Here is a 15414-nt window from a genome sequence, read left to right as displayed (position 1 = left end):
TGCACAGTGAGGAGCTGGCTGCGAAACCACAGTCTCCGGACGTGGTTTAGGACGCTCTGAAGCATCGGCCACAGAGGGAGAAGGCGTGGGGTCGAGCTGCAGCGTCCGTGCATGCTCGGCCGAGTCGGGTGCGCACGGGCACGCGCCGCCCGAGCTCTAGCGCGGGGGAGGAGGGTCCCTGGCGGCTGCTTTACACTGAGGGGTTGTCGGGGGAGGTCTTAGACACTTCGGGGGAGGTTGGAGCCGGCCGGGAGCGTTGTCCCCTTCTCGGTTGCTCCATGTAGCGCGTCCAGAGCGCAGTTTTGGCATGCCACGGCATGCTAGCACGCTCTGGGGCACTTCAGACGTGTCCCTCATGTCCTGGGTGTTGCTGGGAGTGTATTTAGCCGTTGTGTGCTAGTGAGAGCACTGGCTGGTCAAGGGGGACAGGTTTCACTAGTATTGTCAGCCGCGATATGTGGCACAAATTGGAGTTCTTGTCACTTGTGCTCTGAACTGGGAAGGGGCCAGTTGACTGGGTGTTTAGGTTGGTCTGGGGCACTAATACACCAAGTTTGAGGCTCTAACATTGGGTAAAATAGTGGCTAGGTGGGTTTTTACCTTCCCGTCAGAAGGTGTTCGACAGTGGTTTGGGGTGCTTCCACTCCACCACTGGAACTACAACTTAACAGGTATGGTCTTGGGGTTAAAGTAGGGGTTTCCACCAATTTTGAGATACATTGAACAAGTTTAGCTTTGTAAACTTGAAAATGCATCAAAGTGGCCAGATATGTCCTCTCCAAACAGAGTGTGACTAAACGGAGTCTAGAAAATCTCATTTTTGGTGTGGAGTCATCATTTGAGGTGCCAAACACCCCTGCAAAGTTTCAGCCCCATTGGAGAAACCTTGCTATGTAGAGTTGTTCCAACTCTATTCTAGACAGAGATGGTTTTAGGCTCATTTGGTGACCTTCCCCACCATGGATCAAGGTGAGATTTTATGTGGGCACCAAATATGGCTTGGGAAGACTCCTGTAATTTAGTTGGATTTTATTGATAATATTTCCTTTGGAAATATCTCAAAAGGATAAAATAGACAGGAATGGTTTTCAGGGTTTTACTCAAATAACTATAATATAAAATAGGGTTGAAAATCTTATATATGGAAAATATATGTCCTTCTGAGTTTCATGATTTTACTCAGAATTTTCTAAGGGAGAGAAGCATTTTTCCTTGTGGGAATATCATTCCTGGCCTTAGAAACAGACATGCATTTAAAATAGAAAAATAATGTTTTAAATCATTAAATAATGTTTTTGGCAAATAATAATAGTATTTGAGTTCAGATCACCAACTTTGGTTGGGAGTGCTACTAGGCATCATGAGCTAGTAGTGTAACCCAAGCAAGGTAGAGGTGATCTGATGTCAAAGAAAAGAGTTTTGAAAATTCATTTTTAAAAATAAATAAATTTGCCATGGGTTTGGATCAACAAGCAAACAAGCATTCATTCATACAAGGCATTCATAGCATTCAGAACATCATTAGAAAAAGTTTTAACAAGCCCTGATTTTTGCAACTTAAAACATTGGTGGTGAAAAACAGGGTGTGACAGACCTATCCCTCTTACAAGAATCTCGTCCCCGAGATTCCTAAGCTAGGCGTTAAATAGCTCTGGAAATTCTGATCGGAGCTAGTCTTCACGTTCCCATGTTGCTTCTGCTTCGGTATGGTTGCTCCACTGAACCTTGAAATACTTGATGGTGCGGCTTCTGGTGCGACGCTCTGCTTCATCCAGAATGTGAATCGGCTTCTCGCGATAGGTAAGGTCCGGTTGAAGGTCAAGAGCTTGGTGATCAATGTCCTTGCAATGATCGAAACGGTTCGGCACTTGTAAGCACTTCCGGAGTTGTGACACGTGGAACACGTTGTGCACACCCGAAAGTTCTGGGGGTAGCTCCAACTGATAAGCCACTTCCCCGCGCCTTGCCGCGATCTTGAAGGGTCCAATTAACCTTGGGGATAGCTTCCCCTTGACGTGGAAACGCTTGGTTCCCTTGAGAGGCGTAACGCGCAGGTACACCTGGTCTCCGGGAATGAACACCACATCCTTGCGGTGGGAGTCCGCATAGCTCTTCTGTCGTGACTTAGCCGCCTTCAGGTTTTCTTGCACAAGCTGCACCTTTCTCTCCGCTTCCTGCAGCACTTGTGGCCCAAAAACTAGTCCTTCACCGGTTTCGAACCAATTGAGTGGGGTGCGGCACTTTCGCCCATATAGCACCTCGAATGGAGCCATTTGAAGACTGGACTGGTAGCTGTTGTTGTATGAGAACTCAGCAAACGGCAGACAGTCTTCCCATTTGGCACCATGAGCCAAGACACATGCACGGAGCATGTCCTCGATTATCTGGTTTACCCTCTCGGTCTGTCCGCCCGTCTGCGGGTGGAAAGCCGTGCTGAAAGAGAGCTTGGTTCTGAGAGCTTCTTGAAACTTCTTCCAGAATCTTGAGGTGAACTGCGTGCCGTGGTCGGACACGATCTCCTTAGGAACTCCATGAAGGCTAACGATGCGCTCAATGTAGAGGCTAGCCAACTTGTCGCCCCATAGGTGGTGTTGACCGGAATGAAATGAGACACCTTATTTAAATGGTTGACGATGACCCATATGGAGTCATGACCCCTGCTTGACCGGGGTAGTCCGGTAATGAAGTCCATGCCGACCTTGTCCCATTTCCATTTTGGCACTTGAAGAGGTTGTAGCAGCCCAGCAGGTCGCTGATGCTCAGCCTTGACCCGCTGGCATACATCGCACTTAGCGACGTAGGAGCCTATTTCTCTCCTCATGCCATGCCACGAGAATCGTTCTCGGAGGTCTTGATACATCTTGGTACCACCGGGATGGATGGAGTATGGTGTGTCGTGGGACTCTTGCAGGATCAAGTCCTTGAGTTCAGCCTTGTTGGGCACGCATAAGCGTTTCCCGTACCACACCACTCCTTGGTCATCAACCAAGAACCTTGGGGCCTTGGCTTCCCGTATCTTCCTCTTGAGGCCTTCAATACTCTTGTGTCCCATCTGGGCTTCCTTGATATCATCAGCCAGAGTTGGTTTGACTTCGAGGTTGGCCAGGTATACTGGTCCGACCAACTCCAGTCCGAAGCTTTCCATCTCTTCATACAAGGCGGGCAACCGTTCCTTGAGCATGATGTTCAAGGTGCCGGCCTTCCGGCTTAAAGCATCGGCTACCATGTTTGCCTTACCGGGGTGGTACTGAATGCTGAGGTTGTAATCCTTGATTAACTCAAGCCATCTTCGTTGCCTCATATTCAGCTCCCTTTGGGTGAAGATATATTTCACACTCTTGTGGTCCGTCTATATTTCACATCGCTTCCCCAAAAGGTAATGTCGCCATGTCTTCATGGCATGCACTACGGCTGCTAACTCGAGATCATGGGTGGCGTAGTTCTCCTCATGCGGACGCAGTTGCCGTGACAAGTACGCCATGACTCTGCCAGCTTGCATTAATACTCCACCGAGTCCGGTTCCAGAGGCATCACAGTAAATCACAAACTCCTTGTTGATGTCCGGGGTAGCTAGTACCGGGACGGTAGTCAGTCTTTTCTTCAACTCTTGGAAGCTCGCTTCACAGGCCGGTGTCCATTTGAACTTCCGACCTTTCTTCAAAAGCGGAGTCATAGGTCGAGCGATGCTGGAGAATCCCTCTACGAACTTGCGGTAGTATCCCGCGAGTCCGAGGAAACTCCTGACATCCTTCACGTCTCTCGACGATTCCCAGTTGGCCACTATGGTAATCTTGGATGGATCTACTGCCAATCCGTTTGCCGTCATGATATGACCCAAAAATCCAACTTCTTCAGCCAGAATTGACACTTGCTGAACTTGGCATACAGTTGGTGCTCTCGAAGCTTTCCCAGAACTATCCTCAAGTGTTGCTCATGCTCTTCTTCGGATTTTGACAAGATTAGTATGTCATCGATGAATACGACGACAAACTTATCCAAATACTCCATGAAGACCTTGTCCATGAGGTACATGAAGTAGGATGGGGCATTTGTCAATCCGAAGGGCATGACTGTGCACTCATAGAGACCGTATCGGGTCTCAAATCCAGTCTTGGGTATGTCCTCGGGTCGAATCTTCAACTGGTAATATCCGGATCGAAGATCGATCTTGGAAAATACCTTAGCTCCATTTAACTGGTCAAACATGTCTTCTATCTTGGGGAGAGGGTACTTGTTCTTGATTGTGACTTCGTTGAGAGAACGGTAATCGATGCAGAGTCGAATGGTACCATCCTTCTTTGATACAAACATAACAGGTGATCCCCAAGGTGACGCACTCGGACGAATGAATCCTTTCCTGAGTTGCTCCTCGAGATGCTTCTTCAGCTCTGCTAGCTCCTCAGATCCCATCCTATATGGCTTCTTATAAATAGGCCTTGACCCGGGCATGAGCTCGATGATGAACTCGATGTCTCGGTCAGGAGGCATTCCGGGTAGCTCGTCAGGAAAGAAGTCCGGGTACTCACATACTATTGGCACTTGGTCGAGCTCTACCTCGGATAGGTTGTTGATTCGAGGTACTTGAGCTGATACCGGCTCAGAGACATACTTGACCTTGACCCCTTGGTCGCTTGTCATGGTAATGGCCCTGTTGGCACAGTCCAAGAGACTCTGGTGCTTGGCCAGCCAATCCATGATGAGAATTACTTCTAAGCCTTGCGACTTAAGCACAATGAGGTCTGCCAAGAAGCTCGTCCCATTGATAACTATCTCGACCCTTCAACACCCTAGATTGGACCTCTACACTGTTCCCGGGGTATGAATTGCCATCTGCCCGCCAAGCAGAGTGGGTTTTAAACCACACTTCTCCGCAAACCTTTGAGTAACAAAAGAATGCGAAGCACCACAATCAAACAACACTGTAGCTGGGGTGGAGTTGAAGAGGAATGTACCCAGAATGCAGTCCGGGTCTTCTTGCGCCTCTTCGGCGGTGACGTGATTGATCCGCCCCCTGCTGTTGAACTGCTGATTGCGGGGAACCTGGTTTCTTCCTGGTGCTCCTTGACCTGGGTTGGGCGCATTGGGACGCGGTGCATCGGGCTTCTTGTTGGGACACTGCCTGGAATAGTGTCCGGTTTGACCACACCCAAAATAGGTGACCTGACCCGGAGGGTTGGTCTTGACTCCACTATTGTTCGGCGGGTTGGAAACTGACTTGGTGTTGACTTGCGGCTGATAATTCTGACGGAATACCGGGGTCTTGTACTGCTGCTGCTGATAGTTGGGCCTTGCACATGCTGACTGCCATGGTCTTGGTCTTGCATTAGTGGGTCCTCCACTGCCTATCATCTTGTGCTTGCGGGTGTCATCCATCGCACGACGCTTGTCTTCCAGCATCAGTGCCTTGTTAACCAGGTCGCTGAAGGTCTTGCAGTTCCAAACTACCAACTGGTATTGCAGGGACTGCTGCAATCCTTCCATGAAGCGTTCCACCTTAGCGGCCTCAGTGTTAACATCCTCAGGGGCATACCTCGACAAGAGGTTAAACTTCTGCAGATATTCCTTAACTGTTCCACTGCCCTGCCTCAAGGCTCGGAATTCCCGCTTCTTTATGGTCATCATTCCTGGCAGAATATGAGCCGCGCGGAAATCCTTCCTTGAAAATTGCCCAAGTGATGACTTGTCCATCTCGCATGATCTGGAAACCATCCCACCAAGCCCTGGCGGTGCCTCCGAGACAGTGAGAGGCATAAAGGACCTTCTCACGTTCATCGGTGCACTGACCAGCGCAAGGAGGTCTTCAATAGTGCGAATCCAGTCATCGGCATCCAATGGTTCAGTCGTCTCCGTGAATATGGGAGGCGTAGTCCGCATAAACTCAGAGAGAGTAGAGCAGCCATCGTCGTTCCCTTTCTGCGGCGGGTTGTTCACTAGGACTTGAGCCAGTTGTTGAAGAGCGGCATTGTTGGCTTGACGCTCCTCGCGAAGAGCATGAAGGAACTGAGCCATAGTCAAATTCTCGGGAGGAGGTGGCGGAGGAACATTGCCATGCTGCTCATGGTGATCTCCAGCGTGAGCTTCTCCTTCGGTTCCCTGCGGCTGACCTGAGGAGGCAGCGTCGGGGTTGCCGAAGGTGCTGTTGCGGGTTGCATTCACCATCCTGTCATGGAAACAGACAGGTCAAAAATCTGCCTTGCTTGAAACCACAAGGGTTTGCTCTAGTAAAAGGGGGGTCCAAATGCGTGCTAGTGTGAGTTTTTTTTAAAAACCAAAGTCCTGGAAACACAATCTGCATTCATTGAAAACAAGTGACGTAGTCGCATACAGGCTGCCTAAGGCAGAATGCGGCTTACATCATACACACTCATAACTTAAAAGATCGGATACATGGATACCTACGCTCAGGGGTACTCCTAGTTGCCTACGCTGAAATCCTACGTGGCGGACTGCTCGGTCTCAAAAGTGGGTTCGACAGGATCTTCGTCTTCGTCGGTGTCTTCTTCCTTCAACGGAGTGGAAGAAAGAATCATTACATCACGGCATCTCTTAGGTGAGGCGGCGAAGAGCTCAGTATACTCTTCCGCTGTCAGGCGGCGACTTTGAAGAGGGACAACCCGGATTGGTAGCACACCACCTCTGGTGGCAACACCCGTCCTTCCTTCAGGTGCGCCTGCTTTCTTCACCTTGCAATTCTTCATCTTCTCGGTGTGAAGTAGGCCCTTGACTTGGTGCAGTTCTTGGAGAAGCTTCGTTGATTCCTTAACCAAAAGGTGCGTCAGGGTGTCGGATGAGAGACTGAAGTAGGTCTGAAACCTTAATGGCATCCCATCCTCAGACGATGGGGTGAGCGTCCAACTCCCGTCCACTCCTTCCTTAAGAAAATGTAGGTGACGAGTAGTGGGCTCATCAGCCATCTCAGGGAGGATATCGCGGAGACACACGAGCGCCTCTCGTGCGGCTGACTCCACTGCCAGCATCAGTTCCCCCATTTGTGGTCCTTCAAAGAACCAACTAGTCGAGGAGTCATTAGCCTTCACTATCACGTCCACTTGATATTCCTTGGTGTCGGCGTTGACCCAGAGCTCGTGGTAGAGGAAGATGGGCGTGCGGCGTACGAGGCACTTCTCGAGACTATCCACCAGGAGTAGGGGAAAGCCGGTCTCTAGAAGCGTCTTAGGTACGGCTGCCATCTACAAGATATAGGAGAGAGAGAATCGGAAGGTTTTAGGTGCAAAGTTGTGTAAGGCTGGTGTACTAATCATTTTCGGCTAACGTCCATGCTACCTAAGGCTTCCTATAGTCAGGATGGCTCTGATACCAGTTGTGTGGCGACCCCGACTGGTAAGTCGAGATCGCCGTGCCAAGTGATCCCAAGGATCAATGCTCACTGAACATAGATACTGCATAGCAGAGTCTTACATCCAAAATACCGAATATTACATCAAATGACCGAAGGGTCAGGTTCACAAACAGGGCCTAAGGCCAAATAAAACGGGTACAACGGGTAGCGGAAACTCATAAGGGCTAAGCGGGTGCCCATGCCATCAAGCCTATACCGATAGGCATTCTGACTTGGAAGCGTCCTAGATCGCAGGTCCGTCTCCGAAGACGTACTCATCGCCAAACTCCGGTCCTTCCTTGTCTGGTCAATAATATAACCAGTGGCAAGCCAATGAGTACTTTGAATGTACTCGCAAATAGCCCATGATATGAATAATGAAAATGAAGGATGACAATATCATGCATTTCTAATATAACTCATCTAGGTGGTATGATCATGAATATGCATCAAGTTAAAGAATTACTCTTGAAGAACAAGTTACAGATATCAACATATCTGCTAAGGGCTGAACCATCCGGGTTCACCCTATATGCCAAGTCACCGAACTTGGTCATATTCTCAATATAACAGTTGAAGGCTAAACCATCCGAGTTCACCCTATATGCCAAGTCACCGAACTTGATCATATTATCATTATGTTAACACCTTTTTAACACCACACACACTCACTCACGCACACTTGGTTTATGCAGAAACGCTGGACGTAGTTTAAGCAGGATTACCCAACTGTCCTTGACCGTGGACACGGCTATTCGAATAGTTTACACTCTACACAGGTAGTACGCTGGACCCACGAGATCCGGGAAACTTCCGTGTCATCCACAACTCGCGGTATATCACATATACCCGAGGTAAGTACCCGATCATTATCTTTCCCCTGACGGTACTAGACAAAGAGGTCCACTCGATTGGTACCCAGCCCACATGTTGTACGTCTTACGAGCACCGACTCTGGATAGTATCAACCATGCAGGGACCAACGGTGTGCCTGGAACTCATAATAATGGCATAGTCGTCCTACCTGGGACGACCCCATCATGAGAGTGACGACAATCACTCCCGCCACTAATAATGTGGTTCTTTGCTAGTACCGACCAGAGTAGTCAACAAAGCCCCGTCCCATAAAGGGGTAACGTGGTCGTACTGGTAAGGTTGGGACGGTCGGCACATCATAAATCTAATCCCATTTCCGAAATCATACTCACACAAAACACCGGTGCATCACTTCACCAAAAGTGACCACCAAATCATCATCACCCTCGGGCATTAGTGGCACCCAACGGGGTTTTCATAAACTCTTTGATTTAACTCATCATCATGCTCATGATAATATACTTTTACTTGTCAACATGGTATTAGCATGACCCTCAAGGGGTAGGGTCTAGCTCAATGCAATGGTCCTTTAACTCTACTAGTTAGCATGATAGTAGCGTGATCCTCATAGATGGTAGGGTCAAGCTCATCATGCGTGTGCTCCGAGGAGCCATATGTATAACATCACCATCAAGCAAGTGCTTCGAAGGAGCCTTCGGCACCATCACACACCAATGATGAACCGGCATTGTGATCACATGCAACGGAAAGTACTTGCTATTCTAGCATTCATCAGTTTATATGCTTAAGTCATGGTCAAAGGGTTGCTTTCCTTGGTCAGCTAAGTATCCGGGGTCTTCGAGGTCTTCCGCTCCGAATCCTTCGTCACTCGGTAATTCTATCATCGAGAATAGAATAAAAAGAAATAGCTCACACAAAAATAGATCACATATCACTTTTGAAAATGTTGCAAAACTTGCTTAAATTGAGGTTGTTATTTTGAAAAATATCTTCTCTTAGTTTTTACTAGCTAAGCATTTTTAATAATTACAAAACAGGAGAAAACTATTGCTTTTAATGCCTTTATATCATTATAAAACAGATTCTGTTTTTGAAAAACATCAACAATGGCAGAATCAAATACTACTCATTTTTAGAAAAATATCAGTGGAAGAATTATATTTCTCCACTGGGTAGTTATTTTTACAAAAATCATTTTAGTCTCAGGTTTAAAAATAAAAGAAAAAGTCCAAAGCCTAGCCTGGGAAGCAGACCGGCCCAGCCAGCCAGCAGGCTGCTAGGCGCGCGTGCGCCAGGTTTGAACCTGACGTGCGGGCCCCTGGGGTCAGCGGCTGTGGCTGCGCGTGGGGCAGCTCTAGGACGCCGACAGGTGGAGCCCACCTGTCGGGTTCTTCCCCTACCTCCGGCCAGGGAGGAGGAGATGAACTCCGGCGACGCTACCATTGTCCATGGGCCTAGCTAAGGGCAGGAATGGGTTCAGCGTGCATCCGCCTACCTGCAGGTGGTCGAGATAGCGCCGGAGAGGCTCGGAGTCGCCGGCGACGAGGTGGCCGTAGCGGAGGGGTTTCAGGATGTGGTTGAACTGGTAGCTAGGGGCACGGAAAAGCTCGGGGCTATTGGGGGAAAGGTTCCTGGTGTCGAGGGGAGTGCTCTAGTGGGTCGAGTGTCGCAGGAGCCGGCGTGTAGCCGAAGATCGACCGGAGCTCCGAGGCGGAGGGGCCTCGGTCGATCTCGACCACCGGGGCTCTGCGAGCTCGATTGGGTGGCTAGGGGGGAGCTAGTGGTCGTGCAGAGGCTGCTGGAGGGGTGCTGAGGTGCCGGGGAGGCCTATTTATAGGCTCGCGACGGTGAGCCGATTCGGTGCGCCGGTGACTCACCGCGGCGCGCGTGCGTGCACAGTGAGGAGCTGGCTGCGAAACCATGGTCTCCAGACGTGGTTTAGGACGCTCTGAAGCATCGGCCGCAGAGGGATAAGGCGTGGGGTCGAGCTGCAGCGTCCGTGCATGCCCGGCCGAGTCGGGTGCACGCGGGCACGCGTCGCCCGAGCTCTAGCACGGGGGAGGAGGGTCCGTGGCAACTACTTTACACTGAGGGGTTGTCGGGGGAGGTCTTGGACACTTCGGGGGAGGTGGGAACCGGCCGGGAGCGTCGTCCCCTTCTCGGTTGCTCCCTGTAGCGCGTCCAGAGCGCAGTTTTGGCAGGCCAAGGCATGCCGGCGCGCTCTGGGGCACCTCAGACATGTCCCTCATGTCCTGGGTGTTGCTAGGAGTGTATTTAGGCGTTTTCTGCTAGTGAGAGCACTGGCTGGTCAAGGGGGACAGGTTTCACTAGTGTTGTCAGCCCTGACCTGTGGCACAAATTGGAGTTCTTGTCACTTGTGCTTTGAACTGGGAAGGGGCCAGTTGACTGGGTGTTTAGGTTGGTTTGGGGCACTAATACACCAAGTTTGAGGCTCTGACATTGGGTAAAACAGTGGCTAGGTGGGTTTTTACCTTCCTCTCAGAAGGTGTTCGAAAGTGGTTTGGGGTGCTTCCACTCCACCACTGGAACTACAACTTAACAGGTTTGGTCTTGGGGTTAAAGTAGGGGTTTCCACCAATTTTGAGCTCCATTGAACAAGTTTAGCTTTGTAAACTTGAAAATACATCAAAGTGGCCAGATATGTCCTCTCCAAAGGGGTGTGACTAAACAGAGTCTAGCAAATCTCATTTTTGGTGTGGAGTCCTCATTTGAGGTGCCAAACACCCGTGCAAAGTTTTAGCCCCATTGGACAAACCTTGCTATGTAGAGTTGTTCCAACTCTATTCTGGACAGAGATGGTTTTAGGCTCATTTGGTGACCTTCCCCACCTTGGATCATGGTGAGATTTTATGTGGGCACCAAATATGGCTTGGGGAGACTCCTGTAACTTAATGGGATTTTATTGAGAATATTTCCTTTGGAAATATCTCAAAAGGTTAAAACAGACAGGAATGGTTTTTAGGGTTTTACTCAAATAATTATAATATAAAATAGGGTTGAATATCTTATATATGGAAAATATATGTCCTTCTGAGTTTCCATGATTTTACTCAGAATTTTCTAAGGCAGAGAAGCATTTTTTCTTGTGGGAATATCATTCCTGTCCTTAGAAACAAACATGCATTTAAAATAGAAAAATAATGTTTTAAATCATTAAATAATGTTTTTGGCAAATAATAATAGTATTTGAGTTCAGATCACCAACTTTGGTTGGGAGTGCTACTAGGCATCATGAGCTAGTAGTGTAACCCAAGCAAGGTAGAGGTGATCTGATGTCAAAGAAAAGAGTTTTGAAAATTCATTTTTAAAAATAAATAAAATTTCCATGGTTTTGGATCAACAAGCAAACAAGCATACATTCATACAAGGCATTCATAGCATTCACAACATCATTCGAAAAAGTTTTAACAAGCCCTGATTTTTGCAACTTAAAACATTGGTGGTGAAAAATAGGGTGTGACACATGATCTCTTGATAAAGTGAAAAAGGAATAGCGCTAGCACTCGATCCCAAATCACATAGCCCGTAAAAATTATGATCTCCTATTTTAACAGATACAACTGGAGTACCTAAAATTGGGCCTTTATTCTTGGGTGTAACAAGGTTTGTGGAAACAACACAAAAAATTATATTGGAATCCTCAATATTACTAGTAACAAGATCCTTGACTAATGCAACTTGAGGATCGACTTTAATCAGGTCCTCATGCTCATCAGTCGTTCTTTCACTTTTATTCAGGATGCGTGTGACAAAAGAATGCCCCCTCATCCTTGCGGGAAAAGGGGACTTTTCATATTCAACTGCACGCAAGATAGGTCAACAACATTAATATCAACGGGTAATTCCTTAAAAGGTTTATGGTGTTGATCCTCCTTCTTCTTAGAAGAGTCGATATGAGAGGCAAAGCCTTTGCAAAAATCAATTGGAAGCTGGGAATCAAGACCAATCTTAGCACAAAAGGTATTGAAGTAATCAGTTTTCACATAGCTCACAATGTAATCACGCTCATAATTTATAACGTGTTCAATACCTTTATCAATCTCCGAGTCTTCATTGTTCTTCTGGATCCTTTCAATAAGATCCCACTTAGCTTCAGTGCTTTTGTTGGAGAATTCCCCACTAGAAAAAGCATCAAGCATCTCTTTATCTTGACGAGAAAGCCTTGCATAAAAAATTGTAAGAATAATTTCTTTGAAGAGCTCATGATTGGGACATTTGAGCATTAAGGACTTCAATCTCCCCCAAGATTGAGCGATGCTTTCTCTGTCAAGAGACCAAAATTTATAAATATATCTCATGCCTCAATGTATTTCATGAAGAGGATAAAACTTTGCATAAAAGAGAGGCATAAGATCTTGCCAATTTAGTAAATGAGAGTCATCAAGAAGACTATACTAATCCAAATCCTTATCTTTTAATGATAGAGAGAATAGCTTCCTCGTAACAAAATCCATCGATATACCTGCAAGCTTAAATAAGGAGCATAGTTGTGAATGATATAGCAAGTGTTCACCTGGATGTCTATCTCGTGCATATCGATTAGCCAAAACACAATCAATAATACCAGTTGGTATTTTAAAGGGCACAATTTCAGTAGGTGGGGGAGGCTTCTCCACCACAATAGCGTTGGGGCGGTTCCCCACAAGAAACAAACCAAGAGCAGAGTTGTCCATAGGGACAAAAGGCGGAAACAGTAAAACGAAAACATCACGTACATCGTAAAGGTTTCCTTACCAATAGCACTACACTCCCCGGCAACGGTGCCAGAAAATGGTCTTGATGACCCACAAGTGTATGGGATCTATCGTAGCCTTTTCGATAAGTAAGAGTGTCGAACCCAACGAGGAGCAGAAGGTATTGACAAGTGATCTTGAGCAAGGAATAACTACAAGTACTGAAAGATAACTTTTTATGGGTTTTATAGAAATAGCAACAAGGAAATAAATGCAAGGAAAGTAAATGGTGCCTAGATGCAGCAAGTGGCCCAATCCTTTTGAACACAAATGATTAGCCGAGGGACTAAACTTATAAATACTAAGGCGTTCTTGAGGACACATGGGAGAGATAGTCAAGTGCTTTCGCCATATTCTGTCTAGTACTATGTTTTGTATTGATAGTTATGTGGGTGGATCTTTAATAGTGCACCATCTAGGCTAAGACAAGTACACTCTTATGATTAATCCCTCTTGCAAGCATCCGCAAATACAAGAGGGATATTAAGGCAAAGCCTAACCATAGCAATAATCTTTAGGATCCAATACTCCCTCATGCAAAAGTATGCGGACTGAGGTTCAGGTTTCTATCACTCCGGCAACCCACCATAAGCATTCTTTATACACGATGCATTCCCCTAGGTCCTTACAAAGGCGAAGTATTATGTAGTCGATGTTCACAAAACACCACTAGAAGAATAACACCATAACTTAAATATCAATCAACACATATTACTTCAACATCATATGACTACTAGCATCAAGACTTTTCCCATGTCCTCAAGAACTAACGGAACTACTCACAAGACATTAAAGAGATCATGATCAGAGGTGGTGCAAATATGATTAACAATCTGGTCATAACAATAATTCTCGAACAAAACTCAATAGCATTCACCACAAAAGAGTAATCAACGCCGATAGAATAGAGGGGATAAATGGTGCAAGGTACAACTCCGATTGCAATGGTGAAGTAGATGGGATGAAGGTGGAGATGGTGCTGGTGATGGTGATGATGGTGATGATGATCTCGATGATGCCCGTGATGATGGTGATGACGATGAGGACGATCTCCCCATCCGGGAGGAGTTCTCCCCGGCGGAATCTGCCCGCCGGAAAGGAGTTTTCTTCTCTGTAAGTTTCCGTCGCGGAGCGGCAGCGGAACTCCGCAAAATCTTCTGTCTCCGTAACTTTTAGGTTAGGAGGAACACATAGGCCAAAGGAGAGCACCGGAGTCTGGACCCACCACCCAGGCAGCCTCCTGGCACGTCCTAGGGGTGGCCTGTGCCAGCAGGTCGCGTGGGTGACCTGTGGCCCCCTCCGGCCCTTCTTCAGCCTGTCTTCGGAATCCGTTCGAAAACTTCTTCCCTCCAATTTTGAGCGCAGTTGGAGATGTTCTAATATGGTAACTCTTCGTGCTATTTTCTCCGTTGAATCCTGCGTCTCCTATTTCAGCACCGGAAAGTTGTAAACTATGTAAAATAGGCCAAAACACTACAAGTACATCATCATAATGTGAAATATATCAATGAATAGAGACAAATTATGATACAAAATATAGATGCATTTTGGACATGTCAACGTGTGCTAAACGCAGAGGTGTCGTCCATTCGGCATTAGATCATGAGTGGATCGCGGGATAGCTTTGGATCGCGAAGACGTTCGACTACATCATCCGCGTTTCTTAACGCTTCCCGCTTAGCGATCTACCAGGGTATGTGGATCCGATCTCTCATCTCATAGATGGTCATCACCATGGATAGATCTTGTATGTGCGTAGGAAATTTTTTGATTCCCATAAAACGTTCCCCAACAGTGGTATTAGAGCTAGGTCTGTCCGTAGATGACATCTCGAGCAGAACATAGGAGTTTGTGGCCGTTGATATTTAGATTGCTTGCCTCCTTAGTCTTTTCTTGGTTCAGCGATATTGTGGGATGAAGCGGCCTGGACCAACCTTACTCGTCCGTGTACGAGACTGGTTCCATCTACTGACATGCAACTTGTTGCATAAAGATGGATGGCGGGTGTCTATCTCTCCTACTTTAGTTGAATCGGATTCAACGGAGGCGGTCCTTGTAGAAAGTTAAATAGAAACTTGCATATCACTGTTGTGTTTTGCATAGGTAAGAAGCGTTCTTGCTAGATACCCATAGGAGCCACGTAAAGCATGCAACAACAAATTAGAGGACGTCTAACTTGTTTTTCATGGTATGTTGTGATATGATTTGGCCAAAGACATGATGATATATTTTGGATGTATGAGATGATCATGTTGTAATAGTTCATATGACTTGCATGTCAATGATGTGGCAATCGGCAGGGGCCATAGGGTTGTCTTTAATTATTGTATGACCTGCGTGTCAATCATTAAGCGCTATGCAATGCTTTTCTTCATCGCTAAACGGTAGCAATAGTAGTACAAGCATGGTTGGCGCGACAACCTTGATGGCAACACGATGATGGAGGTCATGGTGTCATGCCAGTGACGGTGGAGATCATGCTGG

Source organism: Hordeum vulgare, chromosome 7H (assembly GCF_904849725.1).
Source record: "Hordeum vulgare subsp. vulgare chromosome 7H, MorexV3_pseudomolecules_assembly, whole genome shotgun sequence".
Classification (NCBI taxonomy): Eukaryota; Viridiplantae; Streptophyta; class Magnoliopsida; order Poales; family Poaceae; genus Hordeum; species Hordeum vulgare.
This window is presented reverse-complemented; position numbering follows the sequence as displayed.